The following is a 13915-nucleotide window of genomic DNA, read 5'->3' as shown; positions in this document are numbered from 1 at the left end:
TAGTATCAGCTAAAATTTCTGAGTGCCTACAGTGGGCTAGGAGCTGTGCTAAGAATTCCATATGTTATTAGTCATGGCACCTGATCATATGTCAATATTGCATTTGGCATGACCCAAGTTACACATTTATTAGTGAAATACCACAATTTCTTTTCAGGAGGCTCAATTCATCATAAAAAATCTATCTTATCAATGAATTACTTGGTTTTGAGCAAATAAATGATCTCATTGTCATTCAAGTTTTAGCAAGAGGCATACAATAGTGATTATTTCAAGTTTCAACCCTTCACACACATCTCCATGCCATATTTCAGTGCTGTAGAAGAATAACAGATAGTTGTCAGGTAATGGTTATCTACAGTCTAAATATCCAGAGTAAAGAATGAATTTGGAAAAAAAAAGAAGAGGAAGAGGAAGAGGAAGAGGAAGAGGAAGAGGAAGAAGAAGAAGAAGAAGAAGAAGAAGAAGAAGAAGAAGAAGAATACAATTTCGTAGTTGAGAGAGCTAAATGGTATTTGTAAAGATTATTGCCAGAGCTTTCTTACAACTCACAATTTTTTTTTTTTTGCTCTTTATTTGTAACACAAACCATAGCTCTTTGAATAATGATTTTAGGGTAGTTCTATGTATCTAAGTATGCCTTTTTTCCACAAGCATTCATTCTCCTTCCTCATCGGGGAGCCAGATAGTTAAGTAAATATCTACTAAGAGGTCCATAATGGTTCCTTGGTGGTATTTAAGTGGATTTTAAATAGATAAAATAAAATGGGAAAATGAAACTTGGAAAAGGATTAATGAAATATTTCAGGCATTGCTTTCAATTAATTGTAACATTTTCTCACTGATTCACCTGCCTAGAAAGTTAGAAAATGGAGCCAGATAGGAAGATATGTTGTATGTGGGCTATTACTTATGAATAAATATTAAAGTACTATATTAAAATATATATAGCATTCATTTTTTGTTGTAAATTGTATTTCTTTATTCTGTCAGGAAAACACAATACTGATGAAAGGTATGATATTTGGAAAGATAATCCAGTGAATATGATTTCTTACTCCTTATTGACAAGGATAAACATTCTCTAAACCCTCTGCTCTCTCTCTTGACTTGCTAGGACTGCCATTCTTGTGGCTTCAAATGGGCGATGGTTTGTGAATTGCCATTTCCAGACTTTACCTCCCATTATCTATCAGATCTTAAATCTGTATCTACTTAAATACCTTTCTCAAAACCAAGTTTAAACAGACTAAAATTCCAAACTCAATATTCCTCCTGCTGTCAAACTTAAACAACTCCCAAATTCTATGCAGGAATTAATCAAACCTTCCTATTACTGATGTTCATGATCTTGATGCCATTATCATTATCACTTTCCTTAATGGACAATAAACCATTAAGTCCTCTATTCCTTTGAAGAATCTCTTGAAATTTCCCTTTCTTATTTTTGTATACTACTTCCAGATTCGTTTTCTCTCTTGAATGAACTGCTTGAGTAGTCTTCCTCAAGTTCCATTTTGCTCCTACTCACAGATTCTGCAAAAGGGCTCGCATTCCCCACCCTATCAAATACATATATAGCTACCCAGTTCCAGGCTATTTCTTCAACAAATTCCCCCATTCACTAATCTTTTCCTCTTAATTTCTAACATAGCCCATTTCCCAAGTCAGGTATATCTATCTCAAATTTTTAGAACATAATTTTGTCATTTTAATCTCCATTCCATATGCCATTTTTTTTCACTCAAAATTATCTGCCTTCTTTCCCTCTCCATTAATTTTTAGTTCTTTCAAAATTCAACTGAAATGTACTAAACTCCAGGAAGCCTTTCAGGCTAAGAACTCTCATTAATCCTTCACCAGTAACTTATAAAAAGTGGGTCCTTATATAGGCAAGAGAAACTTTGTTTAATAGCTGCAGCTCAACTACTGGGAGGAAGTTCAAGAAATGTCTGCTTTAGAAATAGGACATGAAATGGAGGTATGTCCCAAAGCCCCAGTTGGAAAGCCCTGATGATTATGACATCTCTGGGATAAATGAACAAGTACTTATAGGAAATGTGTTCTATGCCATACACCATGCCAAGTGCTATGATCCCAACCTGAAATCAAGTCGGTCTGGTCATCAGTGATGATGGTAATAATAAGTGACATTTTTGAGCATTACATGAACTCTTTTAAGCTCTTTATATGTATTAACTCATATGATACTCACAACAACTCCATGTGGTAGGCAGAGAAGGTAACTACTTGACATGGCATTTACAAAGCCCTGTGTAAGTTGCAACAGTATTCTGTTCCACAAGCTGAATTCTATTTGAACATAAATTCATTTCCTTGAAATTGCTCTAATTATTCCTTTTGTAATATAACAAATACCTTCAAATATAAGTAAAAAGTGTAGAAATATAGATTAATAATGCAAGTAAGGATGACATTTACCTAAAAATATTAAATATAAATATTTTTATTTTGAAGAATAAAGCTCTAGTCTGTTATCAGCTATGTGTGAAAGAATGAAAGTGGACTACTTTCTAACACTATACACAAAAATAAATTCAAAATGGATTACAAACCTAAATGTGAGACATGAAACCATAAAAATCCTGGAAGAAAACAGGCAGCAATTGCTCTGATATCAGCTATAGTGTTTTTCTAGATATATCTCCTAAGGCAAGGGCAACAAAAGCAAAAAGACAACATACTGAATGGTAGCAGATATTTACAAATGACATAGCTGATAATATGTTAATACACAAAACATTTAAATAATGTATACAACTTACCACCAAAAAAAACCCCTAAACAATCCAATTAAAAAGGGGCAGAGGATATGAGTATATATTTTCCAAAAAAGACATACAGACACATGCATGAAAAGATGCTCAACATCACTAATCATCAGGGAAATGCAAATCAAAACCCATAGTGTGATATCAACTCATGCCTGTTATAATGGCTAAAATCAAGAAGACAAGAAACAACAGGTGTTTGCAAGTATGTCAAGAAAAAGAAACCCTTGCACACTGTTGGTGGGAATGTAAATTGGTATGACCACTGTGGAAAGCAGTATGGAGGTTCCTCAAAAAAATTAAAAATAAAAAATACCATATGATCCAATAATCCCCTATTGGCTATTTACCCAGGGAAAATGAAAACACTAACTTAAAAAGACATATGCATCCTATGGTTATTGTAGCATTGTTTACAATAGCCAAGACATGGAAGCAACATAAGAGTCTATCAATAGATGAGTGGATAATGAAAATATGGTGTGTGTGTGTGTGTGTGTGTGTGCATAGTGGTATATATACACACACATAGAATATTACATAGCCATAAAAGTGATGAGATTGTGCCATTTGAGACAACATGGATGAACCCAGAGGGTATTATGTTAAGTGAAATAAGTCAGACTGAGAAAGACAAATACCATATGTTTCCACTAATAAACAGAATCTAAGAAAATGAATAAACAAACAAAAAACAGAATCAGAACTATAAATACAAAGAACAAACCAATAGTTGCCAGAGGGGAGGGCAGTTGAGTGTTGGGCAAAATGGATGAGGGAAGAAGGAAATACAGGCCTCCAGTTATGGAATGAGTAAGTCATGGGAATAAAAAGCATAAGGAATACAGTCACTGATATTGTAATAGGAATGCAATGGGACAGATGGTAGCTATATTTGTGGTGAACATCACTTAATGTATAAACTTGTCAAATCTCTAAGTTGTACACCTGAAACTAATCTAACACTGTGTGCCAAACCTGCTCAAATAAAAAAAAAAAATTAAAAACAAAACAAAACTCTATTATACTTTTAATGTATATGTATTCTATAATGTCACTTTGTGTTCTCAAAGGTCATAGAATAATTTTAATTACATTATCATATATAACTAATGTTCAATGTTCACCTTGCTCTTCAGCATCACTTCCACAGTTTCAGCTAGTCACTCCTAGGGTTCACTTGATATATACCTCTTATTTACAGATCCATGAATATTAAAAAAAATAGAGACTTTCAAACTCTAAGACTGAAATTTGTCATCCCTCCTATCCAAGTCCCCAACTTCTATAGTATTCATGTTTCTGCTGTAGGAAACCTAAAGTCACAGAGAATTCACTAGTCTTGTGATAGCTAATTCTGTTCAAGGTTTCTGACTGCTGGACATTTTTAAATGTCTACTGATATCTACCTTAATGTAACTTCCACACATCAGTCCTATCTCAGCCCTTAAAAAGCTATATAGAACAAATTTGCTGCCTTTTACAGAGACAATCTCCCCATATATTTGAATTCAGTGATCTTGTGTTCCCTTTACCTTCCACTTCACTTCTCTTTCTCATTAGCCCCTCAGTCATTTCTCATTAGGCATGTATTCTGTAGTTGCTGCACTTCTTTTGGTTAACAACTCTCTTAAAAGTCAACTCCATCTGTTGTGCAGTATTTTCACTCTAGGTCCACAGGAAGGAATACAAACTCTAATGGCCTCTCTAGGAGCCAGGTCATATAAAAAGGCCAACTGACAGAAGTGATATTCAAGGGAAATCATCTATGAGTGGCTTCCAAACATGGTCATGTATTAGAATTATCTAAAATAAGTTTTTAAAGGGACAAAGTTCTTCGGTGCTGGCCCAGACTTACAGAGCTGCAGTTTGGGTCCAGGCATTTTCAAATGATTAATTTCCCTGGGTGGTTCTAATATGTCCAGATAGGTGTTTGGGAAGTGAAGTAATGATGAAGAATGAGCCATTCATTCATTCCACAGGACAGTCTGAGTCCTTTCCTTCGAGGAAGCTAAATAAACCACAAGAAGTCCCAATAACTTGGACCACATTATCATAGTCCCTCGTAAAACAGCTCTTCCTTACTGCATTTTAATGTTATGCCTTCAGCTTTTACGACCGGTTGATACAAGAAACAGCTGTATGAAGTCGGTATCTGCCTTTACTAGAAATTACTGGTGAAGTCACTGTCTATTACATCATCTTGAGTCCTTTCTATAAAACTCCACATCCATCCCGCAATTTTTGTTTTCAAAATTTAGCACCAAGGAAAATGTCATTCTTTGTTTGTTCCAAACACCTACCACGATTTCTTTTTGTCAAGGTTCCAAGGAAGTTCAGAGAAAAACTTAAAGCTTGTCATAACAATGCTGTTGATATGGTAAGTATGTTTACAATATCACCTCTTTCTTGGTTATAAGTTTAAATTTCTATTTTACTAATGTTTTATGATGAAATCCTTTTGAGAAAAGCAAAGCATAATCATAGAAAGAAAAAGGTTAAAGACTTAACCTTAAAGTCTTAAAAGACTTATAAGAAAAAATTAAAAGACTCAATTTTTCTTAAGTTTAAAGAAGCTAATATGCTTTACAGGGTATACCCTGGCATATATGTGTATATACACACACTTACATATATATACTTGTGTGTGTGTGTGTGTGTGTGTGTGTGTGTGTGTATTCACATTTCAGTAGGATATATTTTCAATTGGCTACTGCTTATTCTAAAAGCATTAGTACTTTTTCTGAGCATAGGCAACTACCTCACATTATGGTACACTGAATAAATATATCACACAACTCTTAGAAAGTTCATCTGCCAAGTGACAAACAGTTTAAGGGTACATATTTTATCCATTCCCATATATTAATTTCACAGAGAGATGACCCACACGAGGTACTTAATAAATTATTTCATGACTAAGCATCCAATATAAACTCATTAAAGGCATAGATTTTGACTTAAACTAATAATTCTTAGTGCAAAAAAGCCTAGAGTTTTTGATTGTTGATTGGTTGGCTTTTTGCGCTGGTAACAATGAATATATTTATGTAAATTTTAAGAGAAATAACCAAAAGGCATAGAAATCCTAATGTACTTCTCTGAAATCCCCAAGTTAGATGTATGAAGAATCAAAACGTAATCACTGCAGTAGATAGGCTATAACTGTCACCCTCAGAGTAAAGAGGAAATACAATAAAGTCAATATATTCATTGTTCATAAACACATTTTATATATTTCTTTTTCTAGGGAATAACTGTATAGTTATTTTGCCTACAGAGAAATTACAAGAGGTAATGAGACATTTTCTCTAAAACCACAGTTACCTTATTAAAATTTTTTCTATTTTTTCTCTTATGTATGAAATTAAGTAGTAAATCAACTAAAAAGATGTGACACTGACAAGACTGTCTTAGTCTATTCAAATTACCCATAATTTTATTGCTGTTTAACTGAAAATGACCTCATTACTTTGAAAATAATATTTTAGGTTTTGACACTGCACAGTTAAAACTTATTTATCCTTCACCAATGATAAAAATTTAAATATTTTGCTTCATCAAAAGAGAAAAATATTCCCCCAAAGGACACTATTAAAATCATAAATATGCAGGTCACATTGATACATTGATAGAAAATATTTACATTATATATCTTATACATGCAATACATATATGTACATATACAGGGTTTAAATCCAGAATATATAAAGAATTCTTATAAATCAATGAAAAAGCAACCTATCCTATGAACCAAAGATCTATTTGTAGGTATTTACTCAGGAAAAGTGAAAACTTATGTCTACAAAATGACTTTTACAAGAATATTCACAGTAGCCTTATTTGTAATCTAAACTGGAAACAACCCATGTGTTTGAAAAGAACATTCATACAACAGAATGTACTCCTGATGTGTGCAACAGTGCGAGTGAATGAATGAATCTCAAAAATATTTTGTTGGGCAAAGAAATCAGACATAGAGTTCTTATTGCATGATTCAATTTTTATAAAGTTCAAAAAGAGGTAAAAGTAATTAATCAATGGTGACAAAACTCAGAAAGTAGTTGCCTCTGGGTGGGGAGGGAGTGGGGGGATAATGGGAATGTTTATGTTTTATACCTTGTTTTAAGTTGTGGTGACATGGGTATATACAATTGTCAGTATTCATCAAGCTGAACACTTCAGATTTATACATTGTATTGTATGTAAATTGTATCTTAATAAAAAGTAAAAAATAAATAGGAAAAATAACTGATAGTTCAAAGAAAGAAGGCACAAGTCTCATACTTTAAGAATATGTCATCTTTCATTCAAGTAGAATATAATTTAATGTGCTTTGAAAAACAATAATTCCAATAAACCACTATGGAAGTCAAACAATTAATACATCTTTTCAGGGTAAACAATTTATTCCTTTATACCTTGTCAGAATCAAAAGGATAAATATAAACACCATTAAAGCTAAGAAATTTGTTTTTGTAGGAATATTTTTCATCAAGTTGAATGATTACATATACATATAGAACTTAAAGGAGCTTGTAAAATAGAGTTCAGGAAAAGGACAAACCATAGTGCCATATGTTTAAAACATTACCTGTCATAAATTATATGTAGATTATTTAAAAGGTAAATTTGCTTCCACTATTTCACACAAAATATTACTTAAGAACGGTACCAGCATTTATGGCTGGAAAAAATCCTACAACTGGTATTTTGAAAGACTGTCTACATTTTATGTAGAACTGAAAATATAACTTATGCCATATGCCTTATGACATTTATTTTCTAAGAAATTCTGAGCATTAGTTGCAATTTCTAAGAGATAAATCCTACATCAAAAAGCTTTAAAAGTTACTTTTATTAGAAAATACTGAAAAATGCAGAAAGTCATGAAAATCACATCAATTCTTATTTTTTAAAAAATACATAATTAGGGGTGCCTGGGTGGCGCAGTCGGTTAAGCATCCGACTTCAGCCAGGTCATGATCTCGCGGTCCGTGAGTTCGAGCCCCGCGTCGGGCTCTGGGCTGATGGCTCAGAGCCCGGAGCCTGTTTCCAATTCTGTGTCTCCCTCTCTCTCTGCCCCTCCCCCGTTCATGCTCTGTCTCTCTCTGTCCCAAAAAAATAAATAAAAAAAAAAAAAATGTTAAAAAAAAAAAAAAAAAAAAAAATACATAATGAAGTGAAAGTCAGCCATCGCAATATCCCAAAATGTCTATATCTTCTATAGGCATAAACAGTTTAAGACACTAAAGGCAATGTTGTAAAAAGTGTAGTGCTGTGACTTCACTCTATTTGGTTGAGGAGAAGCATGAATATAGTTTCAAAGCTGCAATTCTATATCTTTATTAGAGCTACTGCAACCCAATGATCTCAATAGAAGAGCAGGTGCAGCTACTTTGGCTTTCTTCCTCATTGAAAACTCAGCCCTAAAAGGTTTGAGAATCCGGAAAATAGTCAGCTTGAAGTCACTAAACTATTTCAATGTACCTTTATTCTAGGAAGTAAGTATGGTTTTATATTTAGGGAAAAAACTGACTTTGAAAGGAAAAAGAATAGTAGTAATGGAAGGGTATGAAATAATGGAAAAAATAATGAGAAATAAGTCAGAATGTTAACATGCTTTCATACACAATTTTACATCAGTGGATCCACTTCTCTTCCCTTAAAGTTCTTTTCTGCTCTGCAGTTGATTAAATTATTGTTCAAAAACATTCATTCCCTCACTCCTATACCACTTCTCCATTTCTTTTTACTGGTTTGAGCTATGCCACTTGCTTTAGCATCATGGTAACCAAAGTGTATTTCCTGCCTCTGCTTTTGGGCTTTGCCCTGTGACTTGCTTTGGCAATAGGATGTTAGCAGACTGAGATGTAACAAGGAAGGCCTTGAAATGTTATGCATTTGCACATTAGGGCTTGCTCTCTTGTATTACCATTACCATGAGACAAGCCTGAGACATATGAAACTAATCTGGATCCAACCAGTAGCTTGAAGTCAACCTCTTGTGAAGCCCAACCTAGGTCACATCCACGCAGCCAACCTGAAGAAACAATAAACTCAGCTGACATTAGCTGGGACACTTCAGCTGTTTCAGAGATATCTGAGAGATACATGCTGATGCATTGAGATTTTTATTATGGCTAATTTCTCCGCTCACCTCCAGAATGACTGCTAGGCCCCACGGGAGATATTTATGTATACATTATGTATACATATTTATGTATACATTTTTTACCTTATGAGGAAGCAAGAGTATTGTCTTAGAATTATGGTATGGTAGAGCAGCAGGACAAGGATCAGAGCTGAGTTTGAGGCTTGGTTTGACACTTACTGCCTAGAGAATGTTAGGTAAACAACCTTCTACTTCTCATTACGGTGGAACACAGTGAGCATAATAACATAGTTCTGGTCCTTATCTGAGAGAGTTCCTAGCAGTAACAAATGAAGTAATGTGTATAAACTGCATTGAAGACACTCAAGCATTAGCAAATTGTACAGTATTGTTTGAATAATATATTCTTTTACCTCACTTTTAATATCACATTGGAAATAGAGGCATTCCAAAATTATTTGTTGTAAGAATGCTGTTGAATATCATCATCATTACCAACATGGTAATGTGGTCAGTGACAGGTGGCTCTGAGGGCAAGGACACAAACAAATAACCTTCTGCCAATAGGGATATATATATATATAACAGCAGAGCCACATGTAAGCTGAATTATGACTGAAGTAGGAAAAACGTCTCCATTTACCATGTTATCAATCCACTAAAAGAAACCATCTAAACAGTCCATCACAAATCCGGATAAGGAGCAAAAAATACACAAACAGTGCCCTAATCTTCATATATGCTTATTTTGTTTTCTCATGTCTTCCAATCTTACCACAGTCAACTAATCAACAGTGTATTTGATTTTTTCATGCTGATTTTAAGAAAAAAATCAAATGTCAAGTTTCTTCATTTTACATATTATCTAGACTTCTGAGTTTCTTTGTAAAGGCAGTCCAATAAAATATGTAAACATGAAAAACAAGCATGCTTTAGGCATTCCTTACTTTTGAGTTTTATTTCTCTTTTTTTCCTTTTTTTTAAGAGGAAGTTTGTGTTATTTCATCACTTTGGATAAAAATGCATCAGACGATAGCACTTAAAAAAACTGGCTTTAAAGGCAGAAGCTGTCTTAGTAGGAAAGACATGTTTTTGGAGGAAAGCTTAGATAGCAAGTCTTTTTTAAAATAAATCTTGAAACTCTTGGACAAATCATAGTTCTCAAACATTCATATACAAATTATGGAAGGGGCTTCTGAAATTATTCTAATAAACTTGCAACTGCAGTTTTCCTCAGTTGTTTTTTCATTCACATTTTGACATACTATCACCAAAATTTTTCATTCACATTGTGACTTCACTATCACCAAAACCTAACAATAGACTCAAAAGTCCAAGTGTCCACTGTCAGGAGGCTAAACATTCAAAATCCAAGTTACTGGTTTCTCATTTCTAGGATGATTTTCTGGATTACAAATTCTTGACTAGTCTCCGATGTTCTTCCTACCTAGAGGTTTCCACCATAACCACTTCTTTGAGTTTTTTTCTTATATTAAGATACAATGTATATATAATAAAATTCACTCATTTAAAATGTACACCGGAGGAGAGGTGGATGGGGGGAATGGGTGAAATAGGTGAAGGGGATTAAGAATACACTTATCTTGATTAACACTATGTAATATAATTACTGAATCACTATATTGTACCCCTGAAATTAATACAACGCTGTATGTTAACTATACTAGAATAAAAATAATATTAAAATTAAAAAAAGTAAAATTATGCATATGTGGCTTATACACTGTTCCATTTAAATAATACATTTCACAATAAAACATCTTAAAAAGAAAAAAAAATATACACTTGCACGTGCTTTGACAAATGTATACAGGCTTGTAACCATCGCCACAGTAAAAATATAGAACATTTCTATCACCCAAAAATGTTCCCTCATCTCCTATGGTCAATCTCTCTCCCTCTTCCCCTCTTTCCCTATCCTACCCAATGACAATCACTGATTTTTTTTTAATCTCTATAATTTTGCCTTTCCTAGAGTGTTAAATACATGGAATCATCCAATATACAGTGTCTGACTTCTTTCATTTATTTAGGAAATTTCACTTATGAAATTCAGTTGTGTTGTTTCATGTATTAGTACTAGGGTCTTTTTTTTTTTTATAGCTGAGTAGTACTCCATCTTATGGATGTTATCACACTTTGTTTATTCACTCACCAGTTGATCATTTTATTGTGTCCAGTTTTTGCCTATATGAATAAAACTGCTAGACCATAGAGGACAGATCTTTGTGTGTTTTTGTTTGTTTTTAAGTTTATTTATTTTGAGGCGGGGAGGGCAGAGAAAGAGGAAGAGAGGGAATACTAAGCAGGCTCCACATTGTCAGAGCAGAGCCCAAAAACTCAAGAACTGTGAGATCATGCATGACCTGAGCCGAAATCAAGAGTCAGATGCTTAACCAACTGAGCCAACCAGGCATCCCTAGAGGACAAGTCTTTGTAAAGGTATATTTCTTCATTTCTCCTGGGTAAATACCTAGGAGTGGCACTGTTGGGTTATATGGCAAGTGTATATTAGTTTTATAAGAAATTGCCAAACTGTTCCCCAAAGTGGCTACATCATTTTACATTCCTGTTAGCAACAGGGGAGAGTTCCGATTACTCCTTAACTGATGGATGGAAACATTATAATTGATCGTTGTATATATACCACATTACGACTTGACAATTCATAGCCATTGGAGTTAGGTTAATTTAACATTATGGAGATTATGAGTTGGCCAATCTCATTTCATTCCTCCTGTATTTCTACAAGGAGAGTGTACTTAATATCTTCATTTTTTACATGAGAACAGTGGAAGCTGAGAGTGGCTAATTTTCCCAAAACACAAGTGACAAATTTGGAACATTATATGAAGTAGTCTGATTCCAAAGCTCACTACAGTATATAGGAAACAACCAGTGGTTGCCTCCAAAAATATACTTAATGATACGTGTAGAACATAGCATAGAGTTGTTCTCTCTCATTGTTTTTCTCTCCTCATCTTTGGAGAAAGAAGGAAGCTTTAAAAGGCTTTTCTTGTTAACACTTTATCCCCAGACCCAGGGATCTAGGAGTTGACATTCCCAAGTAAGCTTACATCCTAATATAGGATACTGAGATCAAAGTGGCCCATTCTTCCATTCTTGTTCCATACGTACCCTGAATCCGCATTAAAATACTGCACATGTATCTTAAAATCTATCTATAAGCACTTAGATGGACAAATTCTCATACTACAAAATGTCTTCAGCACAGTCTGAAATGCACTTGTCTAATCAACAGGGGCAAGGCAGGTCACTAGGGACCATATGATGGGTGTACTCAGAGCCCTGCTAATTGTCCCTTGCCTCTGCTTTGCAGGCCTGAATTAGCTTCTGCCCTCACTCTATTTATAGGTTTGATGAATAAACTTAGATTCTTCTAATGCATAAAGACTAAAAATACAAGGGGATATGATTTAGCAAAGTCAGTATTCTAGCATCTTTACATGTCCCTAGGGCATCCCTGCTCTGACAGCTTAGAGGAGTTCCCAGGTCACTTCAACCTGCAGTGTTCTTTCTTACCTTCTCCTTTAGGTTAGCACTGCCCATCCCTACTGCCCAACTTTCATCTCCATCCATGAAATAATTATGGCCCATATAATATTACTAGTAATCATGAAACTCACATTTTGGACACCTATTATGTGTCAAGCACTTTACTAAGTGCATCCAAAAATATCACAGCATCCATACTGTCTCTAATTTACATAGGGGAAAACTGAGTCTTAGAAAGCTATGCAGCATGCCCAAGATGACACAGATACCAAATTAGGGTTCGAATCCAAGTAATCTTACTCCAGAGGCTGTGATCTCTACCACACTATACTGTTCCCAAGAGCTCTGGATCTGATCCAAGTGTCCGCTCTGGGTGTAAATGTGAGTCCTGAAGTCAGGGCTTTTTGTCATTCTGCAAACCTGCCATGACTCAGACTGTTCCTCATCTTAGGACGCTTTTCTTCTTGAAAACCCTTTAAATTTTCTTCAAGGCCAAATTCTGGTGTTACCTGTTGAATCCTTCCCTAACTCACATAGAAGTTTCATTTTCTATGTTCCTGTGATCTCAGACATCTCTCTCTACCACTCACCTGAATTGTTTTATAATAATTTGTTTAAGATTATCTCCTTCATTAAATCATGATATCCCTGAGAGCCACACTTAATTTCATTCACTTCTACATCATTCCAAATCAACTAAGTTATGTTGCAACACAAACAGCATCTAAACCTTAGTGGTTTAAAGTAACAAAGGTGTGTTTCCCATTGGTTTTGCAAGTTCATCCCAGGTAAGCGGGGGCTCTGCCCCACATGTTCTCATTACAAGAGGCTCTAACATTAATATCATCATGAATTCCTCAGCAAGATGTAAGGAAAGGTAGCAAGCTCTTAAGCGCTTAAGTTAAAAGTATTAAAATGCCACTTCGCTTCATATTTCATTGGCCAAGCAAGTTTCATGACCATGCCTAATTTAAGAGAGTAGAGAAGTATAATCCTAGCAAGTGCTTGGAAGAAGGAAAACCAGAATTATGTGATGAACACTAATGATATTCTCAGGATTTGGAAATACACATGTGGCCTATTTCATAAATGCTGGATAAATAAACTAGGTATTTTTAGCCTGATGCATTTAAAAAACACAAATTGTGACCATATGCTAATATTTATTTTAAATGATGTCTTATGAAATTAATTCCATTACTTACTGTAATATCTTGAATACATTCACTTATCCATCTTAAATATATTCACTTAAAACGCTTTAACAAGTTTTTAATAAGAGGCCACTGTATGGAGATCAGTGTGTTAGGTACTATTTAGGCTTAAACCATTATAAAACATAATGCCTACCCATATGAGTAAATGTGTTTAATACATGATTATTCCTTTATTTAGTTAAATTATTGAGTACCTATCACTTGTAACTCACTGCTCTAAGAATAGATGAAAAGAGAGAATAAGATTCACAAGG

The 13915-nt window shown here is 34.3% G+C and overlaps 1 protein-coding gene across 24 annotated transcripts in view; it reads right to left on the bottom strand.

Annotated features, from left to right (window-relative positions):
• RIMS1 (regulating synaptic membrane exocytosis 1) overlaps nucleotides 1-13915 on the bottom strand; it is a 493071-nt gene that overhangs the window by 421891 nt on the left and 57265 nt on the right. The gene's annotated exons all lie outside the window — the stretch shown is intronic.

The sequence above is a fragment of the Puma concolor genome, chromosome B2 (genome assembly GCF_028749965.1).
Source record: "Puma concolor isolate L17-30 chromosome B2, mPumCon1.1.hap2, whole genome shotgun sequence".
Taxonomy (NCBI): domain Eukaryota; kingdom Metazoa; phylum Chordata; class Mammalia; order Carnivora; family Felidae; genus Puma; species Puma concolor.
This window is presented reverse-complemented; position numbering and strand designations above follow the sequence as displayed.